Source organism: Corapipo altera, unplaced genomic scaffold (genome assembly GCF_003945725.1).
Source record: "Corapipo altera isolate COAL_440 unplaced genomic scaffold, ASM394572v1 343, whole genome shotgun sequence".
Classification (NCBI taxonomy): Eukaryota; Metazoa; Chordata; class Aves; order Passeriformes; family Pipridae; genus Corapipo; species Corapipo altera.
In genome coordinates, this window is record NW_020884913.1 from 3,555,523 (window position 1) to 3,576,586 (window position 21,064).

At 38.8% G+C, this 21,064-nt stretch overlaps 1 protein-coding gene and 1 long non-coding RNA gene across 2 annotated transcripts in view; one reads left to right on the top strand and one right to left on the bottom strand.

The window, feature by feature from the left end:
- Positions 1–12,591, bottom strand: part of ANKFN1 (ankyrin repeat and fibronectin type III domain containing 1) — a 127,990-nt gene extending 115,399 nt beyond the window's left edge. Inside the window, exons 1-3 of the mRNA XM_027654518.1 lie at positions 12,535–12,591; positions 7,112–7,169; positions 5,959–6,199 (exon numbers count right to left, since the gene is read on the bottom strand). The gene's annotated coding sequence lies outside the window, so the exon portion shown is untranslated. The remainder of the gene's footprint in view (positions 1–5,958; positions 6,200–7,111; positions 7,170–12,534) is intronic.
- Positions 12,592–12,787: 196 nt separating this feature from the next.
- LOC113952434 lies at positions 12,788–15,544 on the top strand. The gene is made up of 3 exons (XR_003529546.1): positions 12,788–12,852; positions 12,942–12,974; positions 15,462–15,544. It is a non-coding gene; the product is annotated as an uncharacterized LOC113952434 (long non-coding RNA).
- The last annotated feature ends 5,520 nt before the right edge of the window (positions 15,545–21,064 follow it).

Below are 21,064 nucleotides of genomic sequence, written 5' to 3' on the forward strand. Positions count from 1 at the left end.
TGGCTTTTTAATATCTTTAAAAACTATTTGGAGGGGGTGCAGTAGATGCATATATGTCATACACATGAAATATTTTCATTTTGCAGAGTTCAATGATTGCTGCCATCAAATTACAAAAGGTGGGTCAACAACACATTGCTGGGAAAGCACACACAAAGGAAATAGGCATTCTCCTTACAGAAAATGTTCTATATAGTTAAAAAGGTACTAAAAATTAGTGGCAAGCACATGGCTACAGGTTATTTTTCCTGCTTCACTACAGAAAGATAAGAAATTACAAAGGCATATTTACATTCCTCCAAGTGTGTACACAGTTTTTGTCTCAAATTAATAAACATCAATCAGCTGGTAAAGGAGGGTGAGTCTCAGATTCTATTTTTCCCTAAATTTCTATCACAAGCATGTTTGACTTATGTCCAAGAGGAATTTCAGTGTATAATTTTTTTTAATGCCTCTCCCTCTCAACAACATGATTTTTCACTATGAGGGCATCAGATGATTTTAACCATCACAATTTGAAAGTGACCACAGGTATTCATACTACTGCAGTTAATAAAGTTTGAAAATCCAGTGTCACTTTTAAAATTTGCTTTTCAGAAACAAACCCAAGCCCTTAAAAGTTGCTTTTACCATTGTGCTAACCTTCAGTTTTCTAAGGTAAATGAGAACTTAGAAAGTAGTGTGCTGTATTTTCTAGGTTGAATTATATTTATAGACTTCCAGGCAGAGGGTAAGATTGCCCCCTTTTGGAATTTTTCAGAGTAACAGTCCAAATAAAGAATCGGGTGCAAAGCATTCCTAATCCCTGCTCAAGATATGCATCTCATCAGGGATTATTTGTGCTTCATACTGTTGTGTTCTCGTGTTACTATGTATGTGGCTTCACATTCCTTATTAAAGCAACAGGCATGAAAGAATTCAACTGCTCTTGCCAGCAACCACAACGGCACAAAATCTAAAGTCAGATAAAGGTAAACATCTGGAACCTTCCAAGGAATGCAGTAGTAAAGATGGAACATATAACTGCATTCTCCCCTTCTCTGCTCTGTGGGACAAACTTCAGAGACAGTAATCTGTAACTACAGACCCCCATAAAGCAGCATTCTCTGATAAAATTTAAAGAGAGTTTAGTATTTTAAATAAGAAATGAGAGTACTGAAGGGCTGAAAACAACCAGGACAGTTCTTCTGATTCCAGATTTAATTTAATAGCAACCTCACCCTTGGTATACTGATCTGGTGGTTGGGCTTTTTTATTTTGTCATCTTTAATACATAAATGGTGGTCATTCATCAAGTGTACTAGTCCTTAAAGAGATATTCATGACCACGGGCAGAACATGCACAGTAACCAGAAGTCTGGATGGAGATATGTATTTTCATTAAAATCTTATTTTTTTTAATTACATTGCTATCATGCCAAATATATCCATAATAATTTTTTGCTGAAAACAATGCAATTTTGTCCTTTTAAGTAGTCAAAATTTAGCATTATTTGCAAATAAAGCATTATTGTTCTGTTGCTTGACCCGTATCTTCTAATTTTAGAAAGCTTATCATTTTACAGTGTACAATCAATTGCAATATACAGCACATTCCTATTTTTGTTTCAAAACTTATCTTTCAATTACCAAATCCCATTCATTTTCATATGAACCTGGGGGCTCAAAATCAGTAAAGAGTTTAATCTAAAGAATTGTCTCAGTGTATGTCTTCAGCTAGAAGTGGTTCAATGACCATCTGACCAGGGGAAACATGGAGAGATCTCCAAATGGAGACAGATCAATAAACTGACACAAGCCAGCAATAAAATGGAAATCAGAGAGTATTAGTGGGAGCTACACTGATATATCTCATCACAGCTAAAGAAGACATCTGTTCAAGCAAAGGAAGAAGAGCAGGCAGGCAGTTCAGCACATCAGACACAGAGGAAAACAGAATGCTTAAGATGTGCAATTCTGCTGAAGAACTCCTCACCTAAACTCTGTGGGCAGTATTAAATGACACCCTCTCACTGAACTGTTTCAGTCCCAGACTCTAAGGATTATAACATTTGGGTTTCCATCTTACTGCAATCAAAATTATATCACGAAAGGCTCTTGTCTTCCAATAATATACCTGTGGTTCAATCAGCTAAACTGAGATTAGACTGATTTATAGGGAACAGCAAAGCTGAGCATCACTGCTGATCTCATACCCTGAGCACAATCCTATGGAGCAGTGTTCATGTGGGTGCTGTGAAAACACCACTGTGCCAATTAACTCCAATGCAAGTGCATCAGCAATAGGTCATGTCACTTATATCTCAGTTTTTAAAAAATTTAAAAATCATCAGTGATATTTTTGCTGTGCTTAATATTGTATCATTCTTAACCTCTTAAATATCAAACTTTTAAGAGAGTGATGAGAGTGATCCTTGTCACTTACAGAGGCTTCATCTTTGCTTCAGGGCGAGGAGATTATCACAATAAAGAAGATTAGGTATTGCAAATTTTCATGTTTTCATAGAGAAGCTGAAGTCCCTGCTTTACTGAGTAGAACTCAGAGTAAAAACCACCATTACACATAAAGCACCAAGTGTAACAAGATGAACCGCAATGTAACTTTCCAGACTGTTTGCCCAAGCTGTTTAATGCCCTGTGTATTTCTGCTGAGGGAAAGTGAGAGCTTAACTTGAATTATGTCCTCGCTGCTTTCAAAATACTTTAAACAGTTATTCAAAACTGTAGCCAGTGTGTCATGCATTCCAATACAGAATATAAGAATCTATGTATTTAGTGTCACTGTAAGACTTTTACCTAGAGTTTTCCTTTTGGAGCCATGAAGTTAATCATAAGGAAAGAATGCACACTCTGATCATGCTAATTAGCTTACTGAATATGACTTCTAAAGAGATCACTTAATGTGTCCTCAAGGATGCTGAAAACCATTTTATTAAGAGAAATGCTTGGTTTCCTTTACTGACACATTCATTGGACCAAAAGGCTGTCATGAAGTAATCTGTAGCTGTCTTGATATCTATATATGGACAAGAAATAGCACTGCAGAAGATACATTCTAGGTTTAATAACCACATTTAATAACCACATTTTATAGCCACTGAAAACTACTCTATAAGGGTAAGGATAAGAGCAGGAGAAAATTCACTCATGCTTTCAGAAAATTTAAATATGAACTTTCCAGGCCATACTGTTTTACATATAAAGGGCATGAATCAATGCTCTGGATCTCCCCACTTAATTCCATGCTTTTATTTTACCTCTTTGTCATTACTGAAGGACACCAAGGAGCGGTGCCAATTGATACATAGCTTTGCTAATGATTGTAAAAGTGCTTTAAAAAAAAAAGTGTTATATGGAATCAACTTTTTAACTGCTTCCTTAGCTAAGAAAAGAGCACCTCGTGGGTTTTACCATGGCTCAGAAATTTTTAGAATGTTCTCATCCTTGCCATGTTTTGATATAATTTCTTCCCATTTTGTCACCAAGGTCCTTATTATGGACTGGGGCCTCAAGATAGCCAAGGTCTTAATTCAGTCAGTCTGCTGGAAGCTTGGGTGGAATGTTGGCCAAATATCCCCACCTGCTGCTCCCATCAGGCTTTGTCTGCTCATTCCTCAACAGAACACGAGAAACAGTTCTACCTCTTGTGCATAAGTCCTAGTGAGTGTGCTCTTCCCTCTTTTTCTGTGCTCTAAGGAAGGATGGAAGGTGTCACACGTGGAACAAACCCAGCACCACTGCAGAGCAGTTGTCACCAGGACAGTGGTACTTGTAGGACAGGTAGGATTTCTGCTTGTTGATTTGTTTAGAAGGCAAAAAAAATCACTTCATCCTTAGGAGTCTGTTTTGGAGCCTGACTGAAGCATGTGAAGGGGCTGATACAGTGCAATAGAATCTGAGTGTTTGTAGCACAGAGTGATTTGAAAATAAAACTCTTTGTGAGTGTAGGAGAGAATGCTTATTATGTGCTTCCATAATCACATATTTCATCCAAAATTAGAATCTGTTGAGTAAATCCCCAAACAATTTATGACTTCTCTAAAGCAATTCCCCAATTGTTCTTCAGGCAACTCAAAGGCCATGGAGCACAGAAACTGCTGTAGGCTGCAGAATGTTTTCATCTGACTTATTGGTGACTTTCACTCTGCTTTTCCAATATCATAAATACAGCTAACAGATAAAGATTAAGACTATTTTATATAGGAGCTTTTTTCAGTCATAAATCTATGGGGAAATAAGTTTTCATTGAAACAAAAATCTATCTTCTTTTGGAGAGGAGACCAAGTTTGTCCTAAAACCTCCTAAAAAGACCAGTTGTAGTTTTTATAGTAACTTTACTAAAACTGGTTTGATTTCAGGGGAAAGGATTTCTAGTCAGCTCTAATGATAGGGAGAATTACCTGTCATCATTTAATTTGTCTGAACAAGGACTCCTCATTTTATTCTATAAATGCAGAAAATACTTGTAAAAGCCTAGATTATAACATCCAATAGCACCATCCACTAACTCTACACCAGGGAAGCTGTAGGAACAATAAAGGCAAGAAGTGCAAGAGAGGGCCTGTTGAGATTAGCAGTAAAGACTCAGAGTAATTGGACATGCCATCACACTGAAAACAAAGGAAATGGGCATTAATTCCTCAGTGAATTACTGGCTGCCCTTCTGTCATTGCCTGGATTGAGCTCAGAACGAAGTTTTAGGTAAGTTCTTTGGAGACTTTCTTTATCATGGGCTTAAAACCATTAAACAGTCTCTTAAAAAAGAAATCAGTACCACTTCATGCAGTATGTGGAAAGAGTACAGACAAGAATGTCATGCTCCTTCCAAGGCAGTCAATTAAACTGTAACATGCATGTGCAGGCCAAGTTTCTTCCATCAGAAGGAGCAGTCTCCAGGAGACTATTTAGTTACATGAATCACTATTTATCTGGAGCCTCTGACAAGATAGAGCCAAATCGATTTCTCCCAGAGAAGACAGACTCAGGCTAAGTTATATCCCTGTTTTTCACTTCAAAAAGACATAATCAGTTTATGAAACCTGAAAAAAATGCAGCCTGTTGCAGTGTCACAGTTCCCCATAAATGTTCTAAAATCCAGAAGGGCTGTTGCTACAGCAGGAACATGAGCTTTGAATTCGTTGCTAATGAGTAGTGCTTGGAAAACATACTGAGAAATAATTGCAGGTTAATAACCAGGTTTCAGAAAATCCAAATGATCCCTTTTTTTATTCCATGTGTCATAGCAGTCTGAGTCTGGTAGCACAATGCTACCTAATCTTAATTAGGTTCCTTCATCTTCCATTGGCTGGAGTTGATTTATTCCAGTCAAAACTGGTCCCCTAAAGTTTTGGTAACTCCTAAATTTACTTATTCTTTAGTTATCACAACCAAACACGCACCTTTTTGAGAAGAATCAAAGGAAAGAAGAACTTTTCATTAAAAAACCACAGTTTGTCTCAGACTGTCATAAAACTCTCTGCATACTCGTTCCAGTTCACCAATTTTTAGTACTGAGTTTGCTCACGTGTAAATGCAAGTAAGTTATCACTATTAACACCCTCCCTTAAACTGACTCTTGAAGAAAACAATAAACAATTCTGTAAATGGAAATTATAAACACTGAGTCTTAAATACGACCATTACTTGTTTATAAGTATGTCCTGTGAAAAGGTATTGACCACACATCAAAGTATCAGTATATACTTGGTTTAAAATATCAGCATATACTTGGAAGGCAAAACAAAAGTGTTTTCTCCCCTACAAATATTTCAAATTCCATTCTTCGTATAAAATATTTTAAGTATTCAGAGAAGAGTGAAGAAATAATCTGCCTGTGCATCACAGCAAAGAAAATGCAATTTTCATTCTTCAAAGATGAAAAATTGTGTCCAGAAACACAGACAGTATCCTGCTCATCAGATAAGTGAACTATGTAAGGAATTATTTGAAAATACTTACGTACAGTGACTTCACTTCGCTTTCCCCCTCTCCAGGCTACTCTGGTTTTCACTTGTGCTGTTATTCAAGCCTCAGCTGAAACAAACTGTCTTTGACGGGGATGCATTTCATCAGAGCTGCTTTGTCTGCCTGCAATTCCCTGGATGAACACTCTTCCAATAATTTATGTCACCACTGGAGTTCTCTTGCTCCCCGAGCACGGGCAGTGTGGCTGCTCTGTCATCTCCCACTGCCGGAGCTTCTGCGGGCAAGAAACAATAGATGGGCAGCTGACAACGGATAGTGTCCAACTGCTCAGGGAAAGGCAACCTGAGAGCACAGAGCAACACTTTAGATGGTAAGGGGACACTACAGTGTGGCATCTGTGCTCCACTGGCATTTTGAACCCTCAGAAAAACTATAAAATAGCGGTAATAAGCCTGTGAGGGCACAACAACACTGGAAAAGGATTTTAAAATAATCGGTGTCATGAATATCATGGTGTCCAAAAGGTAGATGTTCCTTTAAAATGAAATTGTTTTAATAAGAGGACAAAACCCTGAATTTTTCTTTACCAAGAGAACAGCAAAGGCTGAAATAGTCCTGACAGATACGATATTCCCTTCAATAAATTAAATTACACTATTGATGTTAGCACTATCATGCTGACAGTGAGGATCAGAAACAGTGTAACTGTCTAAATAATAAAGGAATAACAAGAAATAACTCTAATATTCTGTTGAAGGGCCATCTTTCTAACACAGCTTCCTAAATTTATTCTAGTGTATGAGATGCCTTAATTACAGCAACTTCCATGGCAAAACAAGTGAACAGATGAATTATGACATGAATTTTCAGGGGAAGCTCTCCATCAAAAAGAGAAGACTTCTCAAGATTCAGTTGTATGAATCAATAATCATTCCCACAAGCCTAATTTATTTTGATTCTATATAAAGGAGTTCACAGAAATTTTACCAGATAGCTGAGGTTAGGTAACTATTCAATTTGGATGGAGAGTTCAGATAAGAATTTATATGTCCATTGGAAAATAATTAACTCACTAACATCTATTAATAACCACAAAAACTGCTGGAAGAGGTAGTTCTGTTACTAATTTTTTAGAGTTCAGTAAAACTCATTTTTATAGACAGGACTAAACATTTTTAACACTTACTTTACAGCCTCCTCTGGGATGGTGTGTACTGCTGCCAACTCAGCACCACTTCCTGACACTTCAGAGAAAAAAAGAAAGAAATGTTAAACTCAGTGGCAGAAGAAAAGTTTAAGTGCCTTGATTAATTTTTCCACATTGGGATCTGAGATAACACAACTTTTATAAGAGGACATTACCTTTTTGAATTGAAATCAACAATTTGATTTCTGCCCCCCACTCTCCTTGCAGAATCAGTATCAGAATCTTGACATTCAAAGTGTTTGTATTATCGGGAAGAAATAATCACTTAAAGACAAAAGCACATAAGGATATAATTCCAACAATGTCATTAAGTTCTCAAGGAAAGATTCCTGTCTAATAGTCCCCCAACACAAGGCTCAGATCCCAGAGATCCTTTGGGACATAAAGTGAAGGTATTATGGAGCCAGGTTAGAATCACTCAATGCCATGACCTTGTTCACATGGCAGCGTTGGACAGCAAAGAGACAGAATAATCACAGTCACAAGGGTTTAAGATAGACCTTCTATGGACAAGTCCAGCCAGTGAGGGGCTGTTCTCATCCCCTGGATAGGTAATAAGCTGAAGGAAAAGGGAGGAGAGGGGAATCCAGTGGAAATTTCATTGTACCCCATAGTTTGAATAAAAGATCTTCCAATGCACTCCAAAAAAACCCCCCTATTTTGCTGTAAATCTTTGTTTCTTTTAACTTCACGCAAAGAACTGGTAGAAGACAAACCATTTCACAACTTAAGTAAAGAAAAGTCTCTCACAGCTGAGCTATTTACAACTATTAACAGACCTTGCCCTGCTGGAGAGGCAGCAGATGTAGTTGGAAGGAGCAGAGGAGTGAAGTATCTCTTCTATTTCAGGTGGAAAGCAAAAAGCAAAGAGGAGACTGAGGAGACCCTTTTATAATGGAGAAAGAAGGAAGGTTTTTAAGGCTCACACCAAACTGTACTCAAAGTAAAGGTCTTGGTTGGCAGAGCTCACAGGAATAACAGCAGAAAGTGCAATAAATGAAGCCTTGAGAGCCCCAGTTGAAGCCTTTTCCATCAACATCTCTTTGACAGAAAATTCCTGAGATTTCCCATAACCAAGGGTGAGCCATACTGATGTCATCATATGGGGGGACAGTCAATAAGTATTTTTACATTTAGACAGAATGAAATTATTAATTTAGAAGTTTACAAGGTTCTTGAGACCTTCAGCCAAAGAAGAGGAAAAATATTATATCCTGATTCATTTTAGCAATAGCCCACAGATAAAACTTTCATGAATGGCAGGTCTAACTTTCAGGAGTGATTCAGTCAGATCAGGCTTCTAAATCATCTTAGGTGCATCTGAAACTTGTGCTTGAGATGAAGCCAATCTAAGGAAAGAATGTATAACCAAGGTTTTCTTAAACAACCACCAAGTAATATAACTAGGCTAGAAAATAACTGAGATGTGAATATTGCTTGTTGAAAAATTAGCAGGGACAGCTATTGCAGGATTTCCTACAACTTTATGCAATTGTCAGAAGCAAAGGAATGAGGCTATTTTAAAATCAACATTTTATAATGTTCCCTTTCAGATTTCCACTTCTAAATCTGAGCCCAAAATGCAGCAGGGACCCTCTGCTGACACGAGAAAATACTTGAGTCAGTGTTTTCCATCCCAATCTTTCAGCTGACCTAAGCAGCTCCTAACACTTTCCAGGCTCAGATGACTCAGCACTACAGTTAGATAACATTTTTTTCATTCCTTCCTGAAGTTCAAATAACACACCAACAGTCTTTCACTCCTTTCAAGCTCAGACTTCAGCAGAGATCTTTCAGCTCCCTGGTTCTCCGAAGCACCAACTGCAGCTTTACTAAGGCTCAGACAAGAATGAGTCAGACATTGCCATCCAAAGAAAGCGATGTCCTGCTGTGTCTGTCATTATATAGGAAGACTCTGACAGAGAATTCAGGTTACCATGCCTTGTTATCCAACTATATTCCTAACCAAAGCTGAGTTTTCCCTTTTCTGACCCCTCCTGGAAGTCTACCAGCTACAGCAGGCAATCCAGAGCTGCTTCACTGGGTACCAGACCAGACCCATTTATTATTTCCATTAACCCTGGAAGCACAGCTTCTAGGGGCTCACTCAAAACCTCATTTTCTCGAAACAGAGTTATCAGAATTAGGGAGACACTAAACCTACTGAGATAAAGCCAAAATGGACATTGTCAATTTTCTAAGTTGCTGTACATATCCAAATGAAGGAAAAAGTTCTACCAGAGTTTTGGCAGGTGTCCAATATTCTGGGCCTGATCAACACCCACAGAGATTCTTTCAGAGATTCGAAAGGGAGTTACTGAAATGTATACAAAGCACATTTATATAAACAATTTCAACAGTCCCACATAAACCTAATTTGTGCAAAGGTGAACATCATCCACTGAACACCTGCAGCACCACCTTATTCAGAAGTGTATTACCGACATCAGGAAATCCCAAATCAATCCAAGTGGGATATTTTCCCTATCAATAATAGCGATAATGGCTTTTACTTGGAATATCCAATCTTTCCATTTCATGAGCAGCACCCTTCTACTTCAGAGACAAGGAAATCAAGTCACAAGAAAGGTACTGGCTAAGTAAAAGTACCCAGTACTCCACAGCTAAAGGCTGGCTTAGAACCTGACTATTTGAAGTTACCACCCAGCTCCTCAGTAACCAGCCTGCCCAGAGAGCTGACAGAGCTCCACAGCCCCTGCCAGTCTCAACTCCATCTCCAGTGGAGAAGTTCAAGCCCCAGCAGCCAATAGCTGTGTGTACCTTCTGCAGGCACTTTCTGAGGGCTGGGGCTTCTGCTCAGGGCTGGCTATTTTTGGCTGGTATTCAGAGCTCCAATTGAGCAGCCTCTGGCGAGTACACCTGGCAACAGTGGCTCAGAACAAGGCTGACACAGACACACAACACAAACAGGAAGAAATGGAGAGAGAGCCTGGGTGTTATTGATATAAGATTGTATTTTTACTAGGCTAATAAATACAGTGTCTGCTCATTCCTGTAGGTGTGTGGAAATCTCATTTCACAATGTCACATTCCTGAAGAGCACAGTTGGCATAATGCAGATAATGTACTTTAAATACAACATTCATTACCTTCTCATTTTATAAATTGGACTGCAGCAGACTTAAGATAGGGGAAAGGTAATCCAGAAAGCTGCTGTCTTCACTTCTGATGCCAGGTTAGCCACCATCACTCCTATCAAGCCAGCCTAATTGCCTTGTTTTTGTGGGCTTTTAGAGAATAACATTATTACAAGTTTGGAAAAAATAACAACATTGACTGTGCTGACTTTTGATCAGTCACCACCTAGCCAGGAACGTCAGACCTATTAAGTGTCCCTTCTTTGCCAAAAATTAATGAACCAAAACTAAGTACCAGAGGTTGGAACCAGCTCTGTCTCAATGCCACAGTCACACTGGAAAACGAGGAAAGGCAAAAAGGAGTGAAAGAAGAAAGCAAAGGTTAGTAATAATTGCAGCATGATTTTTTTTTCTTCATTATTACATATGAGCAACTACTAGAACCTGTGGTAGGCAAAGTGAAGACAGGTCATTTTAGATTTTATCAATCAAAGTTTCAAGCAGATCCAAAATAAGGAATCAACAATAAATACTCTTCTTGTCCATCAGTTCATATACACATGCAGTTGAACAGAAAAACAGTCAGCCAAATGAACCAGCCTTCAATAAAAGAGAGTTCCAAACCCAAACTTATGAAACAGCATGAATTAACTCATAGTTTTCCTTTGAGCCTTTCATTTTGTAGATCCTGGTGAATTTTCATGAGACTGTCCCAAAGTCTTTGATAAACTATTTCATGCTGAAAACACATTAAACATGCCTTTTTTTTTTTTAAAGTTTGAAACAAACAGTCTAATGTCTAAAAATATAACCGAGAATCTTTAAAGTAATCCAAAGAAGCATGGCTTTTTAAATTCTGTAGATTTTATCAAATTTCAATAGGAACATATACCATTTTTATTTTATTTAGTACTATTGCAGCCTCTTCTCCCCCCCCTCCCCCCCCCAGATCTTTTGGCAACAATAAGCTTATTTGTTTTCCTTTTATAAAATGCTCAGATTCTCTCAAGACAATTAACAGGAACCATGCTGTTTGAAGTAACACTGCCATTATCCTGCCAATGAGCCCTTGTAATCCTGAGGTTATGGTAGGAGCAAAAGAATTTTAGTACAAGCAATGACAGCCAGTCCCACAACTTTTGAATGTGCCATGTCAGAAGAAAATTGCAAGAGGAAATTGCATCCATTAGGATTATATTCTTGAATCATTTGAAGGTTAATACTTTCAAAATAAATAAAAGGTCAAAAGCAGGTTTGCATTTCTCAGGTAAAAGACTCAGACTCAGACTCAGCCAAAATGGCTTAGGGTTCAATCAAAGGCTCAAAACACAAATTTACAGAAGAAAAAAAAATAATTTTGACTTATCTAATTTTTTTTAGGAAGAAATTAAATCTGAGAAATATCAGAATGCCAATTTTGCACCCACTTTCCACATGAAGCGTCTTACCCTTTTCTGTTTGAAAGCATCATTAGATTTCCACATTTCTTTATAAATCTGAAACTTAGCAAATCTCAAAATATATTCTCATGTGTTCTCTTTCAGTATTGAAATCAGGGGAGGGATTGGCTGGGCAGTGTCTCAAACCGCAGCTAGTTCTTTCACAGATTGTGTGAAACAATATTTACATTATTATATTTCTATAATATTAGTATTTCTATTTTTATGTTATTATGTTGTGTACAAGCATAAACAGGCAGTGCTACATGTATTCCAAGCCTCTGGGCAGTCACATCCCAGCTGCAGTGTGAGCTGAGGCTCCAGGATCCAAGGTGCCAAAGAGCCACCACATCCCAGGCCACGGGACCGGAGCGTTAAATTGGAAATACCACTTCAACTGTAAAACATTTGCCTCTCCCCCATGTTACATTATTTATTTGTTTCAGAGAGGTATTGAAATAAATATTTACACAATCAAAACGGCCACGTGCGCAAACATGCTCCCGTGTGGGGTCGTCTAGAGGATGTTCTGACCACGCAAATTTTGGGCTCATTATCTCCGAGACTACAGCACTGGCATTGTTTGAACCTAAATTTTTAAATGTAGCCATCACGTGGCTGAAGTTCAAAACTACGTCTTGAAATTCAAGCAGAGGTTTTGTGGGGGCTGAACGACTGCCCGTGAGGCCTCAGGAGCCCCCGGCTCACCTGCCCACACAACTCGGCCTCCGCCAAACCTTCCACCAACACCCAAAAACCAAAACAGCTCTGCAGTAGATCCCATCCCACCCTCCAGCCCCAGGGACTGTGGAGCTGTGGGGAAGGAGTGTAGCCGTGTCTGAAATTTGGCTCTATCACCACTAACCTTTAGCAGGAGAGAAACTTTCCCTGAGGTGTCAAGAGAGACGCTTTCCCTCAGATGAGCAGGAGAGGGGTTTTCCTCCTGACAGGAGAGCAGCTTTCCCTCAGGTGGCAGTACTTTCGCCTCAGATGAGACGAGAGGATTTTTCTCTTGGGTGACAGGAGAGTAGTTTTCCTTCAGGTAGCAGGGCAGGAGTCTTCCCTTAGGTGACAGCAGTTTTGCCTCAGGTGACAGTAGTTTTCCCTCAGGTGACGATATTTTTCCCTGAAGTGGCAGGAGAAAAGCTTTTCCTGAGGTGTCAAGAGAGATGCTTTCCCTCAGGTGACAGTAGTTTTCTCTCAGGTGACAGTAGTTTTCTCTCTGATGAGAGGAGAGGATTTTTCCCTCAGGTGACAGTAGTTTTCCCTCAGGTGACAGTAGTTTTCTCTCAGTGCTGAGCTAATGTGAGATGGGACACAAACCCCCACTCTTCAGGTTATATATATAGCTTTGATATATATAGGTTATGTATAGGTTTGATTATAAACTCTTCTGCTTCATATCCCTCAGCCATTGTGCTGAAGAGGAGGGCCGTTTTCTTGCCATCTCACTGATCCAATGGTCCTTGGTCAGAAAATTCCCGAGCGCTTTAATGCTAAAGGGCTGGTCCAGTCACAGGTCCAGGAGCTCTTTTGGGACCTGGGTTATATTTTATTGCCATGTTGCTGTTTATTTTGTTGTCATTTTTCCCCTTGTTCAGAGCAAAACACGTTCACAGAGGAAGAAATCATTCAGGGAGGGACAGAAGATGAGTGTGTATCAGCAGATCAAGGGAAAGTACCCTTTTCCGCTTTGATAGATATTTTCTTTTGGTTTTTGTATTTTGTGCTGTTGTTGAGAGATGAGTGAACTCCACCTTTTATTCCTGAGTTTTCTGGAGTTTGGAAAGGGTTAAGGGAGATGCTGCATTCAATGTATCGTCATCTTGGGCACTGGCTTTTTCCATGTGGCAAATAAAAAGTGATTTAGCATAAACAGCTAAAAAGGGGGAGGAAGGGGCTGCAATGTGAGACATGCAGTCACTGTCAAAGATTTCCTTCGCTGACCGTTACTTTGCAGATTTAGCAGCCAACATTACATGGAAAATGTTGGAGAGGAAGGAAATTATCCCATTCAGTTTCTGCCATTGCTTTTGTCTTGATTCCCTGGGGCTTTATGGGGGCAAATTGTAGTCCAGGCAAGAAGAGCTGGGAGGCTGTGGAGTCTATCTGGCGTTAGGCAGTGAAGCTGAGGAAGATATTTTTAGTGAATTTACTTAATACTGTGATCAGTGGTAGTTTATAGCTCAGGTATCAGGCTCTGTGTCCCTGCCCAATGTTGCTTTTCTTTCACTCTTACTTATAAACACATCTACATCCAGATAAAAGCTTCTTTGTAAATTTTATTTATTTGGAGGTTTCTGCATGTGATGGAAAAGCTTTAAATGGTAGATGCAGAACTAGCTTTGGATCTAGACAAATTTTGCACTCACCAAAACAAATTTGAGCCAAATTTAGAAGTAGTGCCATATGACATGCTCTTGGGGAGTGAGAGGCTGGCTGTAGGCCCAGATCTGACAAAGATCTTTTGCACATTTTTATCTTTATACTCTGTGAATAGTCTCACTGATTGTTCTGTCAACCTGAAGTACTAAAACATCAGCAGGCTGGCCTTTAAGTTCTTAAAGACTGATCTGTGAATCAAAGAACTTTTTAAAAAGGTGTTTTTTAATTTGCTTTCTGTTTACTGAGCCTTAAGGAAACATCTGTGTCATGTTTTCCAGTCTTCTTCTTCGCAATGACAGAAACTCTGTTTTTTCCCCAAAATGAATCTGGAGGTTCTCATGCAGATTTATGACTTTCAGAAGTGAGATTTTAGGCAGATATCATTGTAAGATTCTTGGTAGGAACTGAGAGAGTTGGCAACACAGACAACACAACAGTGAGTATTGAAGCCCTTGTTTAAAGCTTGCAGAAAGCCTTGGATCACAATTTCTTTGGAGCAAGAGCCTTAATTGTATTGTGGCTGAGTGGTGCACATGCAGTTATGTGTTAGACTGTGTAGCTTCACTCTTCTGCTGCTGTGAGAATCTGCTGCAGTCTTTTCATTGCACCAATTTCAGTCCCTCATGCAGCTGGTCCAAGGAAAGTACCGGTGAATTAAAGATAATTACAGGCCAATGACTGATGCTCTTACCCTATGGAAATCATGGGGAGTGAGTAAGATGGCAAAGATTTTGATTTACCATTGAAGTAGGTGTCTTTTGGAGAAAGCCAGCATAACCACGGCAGCAACAACAACAACAAAAGCTTGAGAAAATACCATGGAAATTCTCCGGATAACAACCAGAAAATTAAATGTTGTGTAAACGAGGACAACAAAATTAGCGTGTAGCTGGAAACAACAGAGAAGCAAGCATTTAAAGGGTTTTATTCATGTATTTTAATTAAAAATTAAAGCAGCTTAGGGGCTGACCTAAAGTGCTGGCAGTGAAATCAAACTAAATCCAAGAATTTTCTTTTTTTTTTTAATGTACACCACTCAGCAGCCCCAGCTGCCATCAGCCAATGCTACTACAAGGTTCTACAAAAAGTGTAATTATACAGTCTCTGTCTTGGTGTAGTGTGACAAAGGGTGAGTTTTACACATGGAGAAATACAGCATAGAAAAGGTGGGGTTTTTCTCTGTGAAACAGAAAATATTTCTGGGAGGAGCTGAATACAGATCTCAAATCTGAAGGGAATATTTTACCTGTAAGAGTATTTTTGCTGGTCACTTTTGTGACAATCCACACTGTTACTTTATTACGTAATGGAATATTTTTATTGCAGTTTAATTAAAGGGGTCAGTTAAATACATATTTACCACATATTTTTATCACAATATATCTCTGCCATGTCTTCTATGTCTAGATGTCCACTGTAATCATCGTAGATTCCCACGGAAGGATGAGACGTGGATTGCTACAGGGAAAAGCAATGCTGTATCTGCCCAGGTTGGTGCACATTTGAACACAGATAGCAAAAGCTGCATGCAGTTTGAGTTGCACAAATTAACATCTATTAAAATAGTTGGGCTATTAAAATCTATTTTCATAGCAGGCAAGTGGACAAAGGGAAATGAAAGCAGCTTTGCTTGACCTGCAGGACACAGATGAACAGTGAAGCAAAACTCAGCCAAAAATCCCCGTGTCCATGGTCAGGGCTTGCAGACAAAGTTAATGAACTGTCAAAAATATATTGTGACAGTATCTATGTCTTTCCAAACTGCAGAAAATGTGTTTTCTCCTACAAGATACTACCTTTAACCAACCTTCCTCTAAGCTTAATTGTCTACAGATTGTAATTACTGATTTTCTCAGACTGAGCCTTCCTTAAGTACATCCTTCTTTTGGAGGGGACTGTGGGCAAAAGTGTTACAGCCTCTTCAAGTGTCCTGTGTTGGTACAACCCTGGCATTGTGTAGGACTGGAAAGGCCTTGGTATAAAAGTGATTCTGCAAAATATTTCTTCCAGAGATCCTGATTTTTTAAAACTTATTCAGGAAAAGGTAACTTCTCCGAAATTCCTTGGGAAGTTTTCTCACGTCTAGACTACTCCAGAAAAAACTTTCAGAATGAAAAATATCTGTGGGCTGCAAGGCTTGTTCCAGAGCTCATCAAACACAAAGACTTCCTTTGACTTTAGGAACACTATGTTAGATTGTTGAAGGTATCATAAATGACCTTGGAACCGTTTGGGAAAGGCACCTGCTGTGTTAGACAAGTGGCATAGGACTCAAAATTCTAAAAGTTTGACCCAGTAGATTTTTGGCTTCATCAGGTGGCTTGTGAGAGACCCATACCAGATTCTTTACAGCCATTGAAGAGAAAGCCTAAATCATGTTTTGAAATGCAAGCCATGGCCTCTTGTATAGTCTGCTCTGTGCAGACAGAGCAGTAATAAATGGTTTTGGGGACAGCATATTTAGTTTAATTGCTACTTCACTCAACAAAACCCTGATAAAATCCATAACAAGCAAAGCAACACTCCATAAGCTTTTTAATGGTTGCAATATAAAGGGATTCTCATTCATCTTGCTGGCATTATTTATAAGAAACCTACTACTACATATAGGTTGGGGCTTAATTTCAGCATTTTATGGCCAATCCTGACTAAACAATGCCCTATATTGTAGCCACTTTATTAAAACAATTGGAATATGATCCTATTGTAATTTTATATAATAATATTCTTGAGAAATAGTTTTTTAATGTTACTGTGATGGTGGCAATTGATTTTCCGTTGCTCAGCATTCTGGTACCTGCATACTTAGTGTATATGTATATATATAAATTTATATATTTTTATATATATTTATGTGTGTGTGCATGAGTATTTTTAATGAGAGACTGGCTACTTGCCAGATTAAGGACCATAATAAAGGGGATACATTTCAGTCCAATAATATAATCTAGTCAAACATTGCAATCAACTCTTTGCAGACTGTTGGTTTTTTTTTTCTCTAAAGAGGTGTGATTTTCTTTAAGATCTATCTTACATATAAATCACCAAAACAAGTAATTTCTTAGGCCGCAATATCTAGAAGCACCAAGAGCACAGTGAACATTTTCTAAAGTATTTAGAAGTTTGATTTTTTTTTCTTCCCTTACTTAGATACTGCAAATTATGGAACCTTTCATACATAACTTTGAAGAAAGCACTTAATACAGAATATGTTATACTTTAAAATAATATATTAAGATTTTTTTTCATCCAAAATTGAGACCGAGCGGGAAAATCATCAGAAAATAAACATTTTTTTAAAGTAGATGAAATCTGGTTTAATTTTGTTTTCTGTTTGAATTTAGCTTAAGATTTTGCAATCCTTTTATAAAACTAACATATTGCAGAGGAGGACTGATATTTTTAATTTAAACTTCATCTCCTTATAAACCACATTTTTATCGTTACCTATGAAGTCTGAACTGCATTTCTTCAGACGTTGCTTTCATGTATTTGATGGCTTGTCTGTGTAAAATATATTAGCAAATAATTTAAGGTTTATTTTTAACAAGAACTTTCAGAGGAATCTTGTATGACTTGGTAGACAATCTCAGTGGCATTACCATGCTGCCCTCTGGAGTACACTGACAAAGCACCACATGGTAAAAGTTTTATAGGCATCTGCTCTTCCTCGTGGCATCCAAGAAAATTATCACTGGAAAAAGGAAAGCCTTGGCTAAGCTCTTTGAAAAGCAGGATGAGTATGGAGTGTTTCACCTCACTTAGCCCAGAATTTTCTGGGCATGTATCATGTTTTCACTGGTTGTATGTTACTATGTAGGATTTCATCCCTTGCTAGACTCCAAAGTGTTTGATTAAAATATAAGTGATTATTGCAGGATCACCTCAGTGCTTGTGTTCTAATTCTTTAGCGTAGATTTCAATGTTTGGTTTAGAATCACCAGACTGAGGTTTCTCAGCAGAACTGAATTGTGTCATCCAGAGGTGCAAGAGCAGTGTCAGACTGTCTCATTTAATCCAGCTTCTGTGGCTCCTGTGGAACCTAAGTATCAGAAATCCTGGGATTCTTCCAGGAGAAAGTAGGAGGTATCAAAGACAATAATAAAACACATCATTTTTCTTCACAAGCTCAAAAATCCCTGAGACATTTGGAAAACATATGCATCTGTTGTTTCCTAAATTAGTTCATCTTTCTCCAAGATGTGTCCTGTGGAAAAATTAGAAACTCCCCTTCACTCCTCCCTCTTCCCCCTGCCTTCCCCAGATTGCTTTAAATCCATATAAGAATGAAAACAAAGGTCAGGCATTTATGTTCTTGCTAAGTTCTGGAAAAAATACCCAAATAAAGCAACAACATCAACAAAAAAAAAGAGTGAATTTTAGGCTCAGTTTGAATTACTTTAATATCTTTTGAGGAATCTTTTACTTAATGTAGATGTTTAATAGAAAGATTGCCAGTTGCAGCTTGTGTACAGCTGGAAGTGGGGTTAAAAAACAGCACAAGCAGAAAGTACAACAAACACCTTCTTTATCCTGCTTCTCCAGTACAGATATATATATAATGTATATAATTTATGTTCATTTCTGCATCCTTTCTCTGCTTCCACAATAGGAAATAATGCACAACTTAAAAGGAAAGGTTGTTATCTTTGAAAGTGGTTTTGGGGACTTTACAACACCTGGGAGCAGCTAATTAAACTGCTAGGACTCATTAAATATTTTAAGCACTTTTCCATTGGCAGTCAACAGGAATTAGGTACTTTATTTCTTTAAGTCCCTTTTTAATGCAACAAAGTGCCTTTCTTTAGGTGCCTAAAGACTTCTGAAAATCTAATTTTCTCAAGTCCAGAGTTCCACATCAGGCTAAAAGAAGATGTAAGCCAAGTGACAGGAATTGCAGGTCAGATACAGACTGGCAAATCAGGAACAATTTAGATCACTGACAGGAGTCTGCAACACTCACTGTGGTGAGAACATTAAACTGCATTTCAGTATAACCAGGTAAAACACCATATATGTGGGGAAAGCTGCCTGTGGAAATTTAGGGATTCTGTAGGGAAACTGGAGAAGTCCCCAAGATAATGGCAGTGATGGAGACATCAAAGCATTAAGCTGATAGGGCATGAAGAGAGAGATAGTAGGGCTGAGATGGACTCCAATTACCATGAAAAACCTGGGTAAGGGGGCATTCCTGGACATGGAGGAAGCCGTATTTGAATTGTCACTGGAGGAGTGGGGGCAGAGAAGTATGACTGGACACACAGCTGTTTTTTTCTAAAGGATATCACACTCTCTTACAAACATTAAATTAGATGGTTAATTACTTCACAGCCATATTGCATAAGCAGCAGTGTAACTACAGGTGCTTCAAATGTGGAATCAGAAGTGTCCTGAACACTGCAGCTGTTCGGTTTGGGGTTGGATCTTCGCTGCCCGAATTTTACTTGGATAGCAGCTCAGTTGGGAAATGAGTGATGATCTGGTTTTGATGATTGATTGTTGATGGAAAAGGAAGGGAAGTAAGCCCAGGTGTCCTGCTGTTTAAATCCTAAGTAGACAGTACAGCCTCCTTTATGCTGCAGTTTGTCCTAGTAAAAACTCACTCTGACTTTTTAGAAGGCTTAAGATTCTAAATCCCTCTGGCCATTTTAGAAATACCACCTTCCATTAATAATCACTAATGGGGGAAAGTTTAATATTACTAAATAATTGTTTGGGGAATATATTCCCCATACAAGTGAGGACTTTTTTTGTGTGAGTATGACCTGCACAGTGAAAAAACCCCACACTATTAGTATGTCTTAACTTTTTCTTTTCTTTTTTCTTTTTTTTTTTTTTTTTTGAGAAAAGATGGCATCAGCAAATAAATCCACAATATCCTGGTAAATATTTTTAAAGAGAATCCAAAAACAGATCAGAGCACAAAAGTAGCTTTACTAACAGCTTCTACTAAGATTAAATATATATAAATATATGTATATATCTCCCAAGACAAAATACACAGCTTCATATAATCTGCTAAAGAGAAAAGTAAATATTTTGCAACCACAAATGAAGTCAAAGCATAACATTGTGGTGAGACTTAAGAGGAGTTAACAGACCAAAATGTCTCATTATTTCACAAATTATAGCAGCATGAAAAAATACTCCTTTAGTTTCAGGATACTTAGCTCTGTTTCATGAAATAAAAATATGTGGTTAAAACAAAGCAGCGTTTCAAGCCCAGCTCGGGGATCTGGCTGAGCTCGGTGTGGTCGGTGGGTCGGCGTGAGTAGCACCCAGGCCACACTTCAGGGATGACAAATGTGCTGCTTTCACACTCCCTGGCACGTGGACAGAGCTCCATGCACATGATCCTGCGCCCAAATGGAGGAGCAGGACTTTCTTGGTGACACAGTTAAAGGCTTTTGGTTCCTTTAGCTGAGGGTGTGGATTAAAGCTTTAAGGGCAGAATTGCCTTTGGTGGCCCTGACCTGGTTTGTAGTGGGTGCCCAGAGCCAAGTCCTGCCCTCAGTTCCACCCTGGAGCTCCCCTGAAGTCCATGGCAGTGCCAAGTGTAACTGAGGGAAGAATTCAGCTGTTCAAATACTCCCTGGTTACCAAGCCAACTGGCAGCAATTGCGAGGGAATAATAGGAGTGTTGAGGGCAAGAACTGAGGAGCCTTCGCAGGGCGGTCTGGAGATCTGCACAGTGCTTGTCTGCAGACTGTCTGGCCTCCTGAAGTCAAAGCTATTAGTTTTTCCTACTTGCTCAAATGTGCTGCAGACAAAAAGAGCCTTTCACTGGTGAACACTGATAAATGCCCACCAGCCAGGGCTCCTGCATCTCTCAGTGCATTGTGGCAGCGACCTTTTGTTTGTGCCAGACCTAACCTTGAAGTTTCCCGGGGCAGAGAGCAGATCTGAATGCATTTCAAATTTCTAACACAGTCAATCATTGCTGTTATTAATGAAGTAGAGCTGAGTAGCTTCCAGGCTACTTATGACACAAGACAAACCCATCTTCTTGC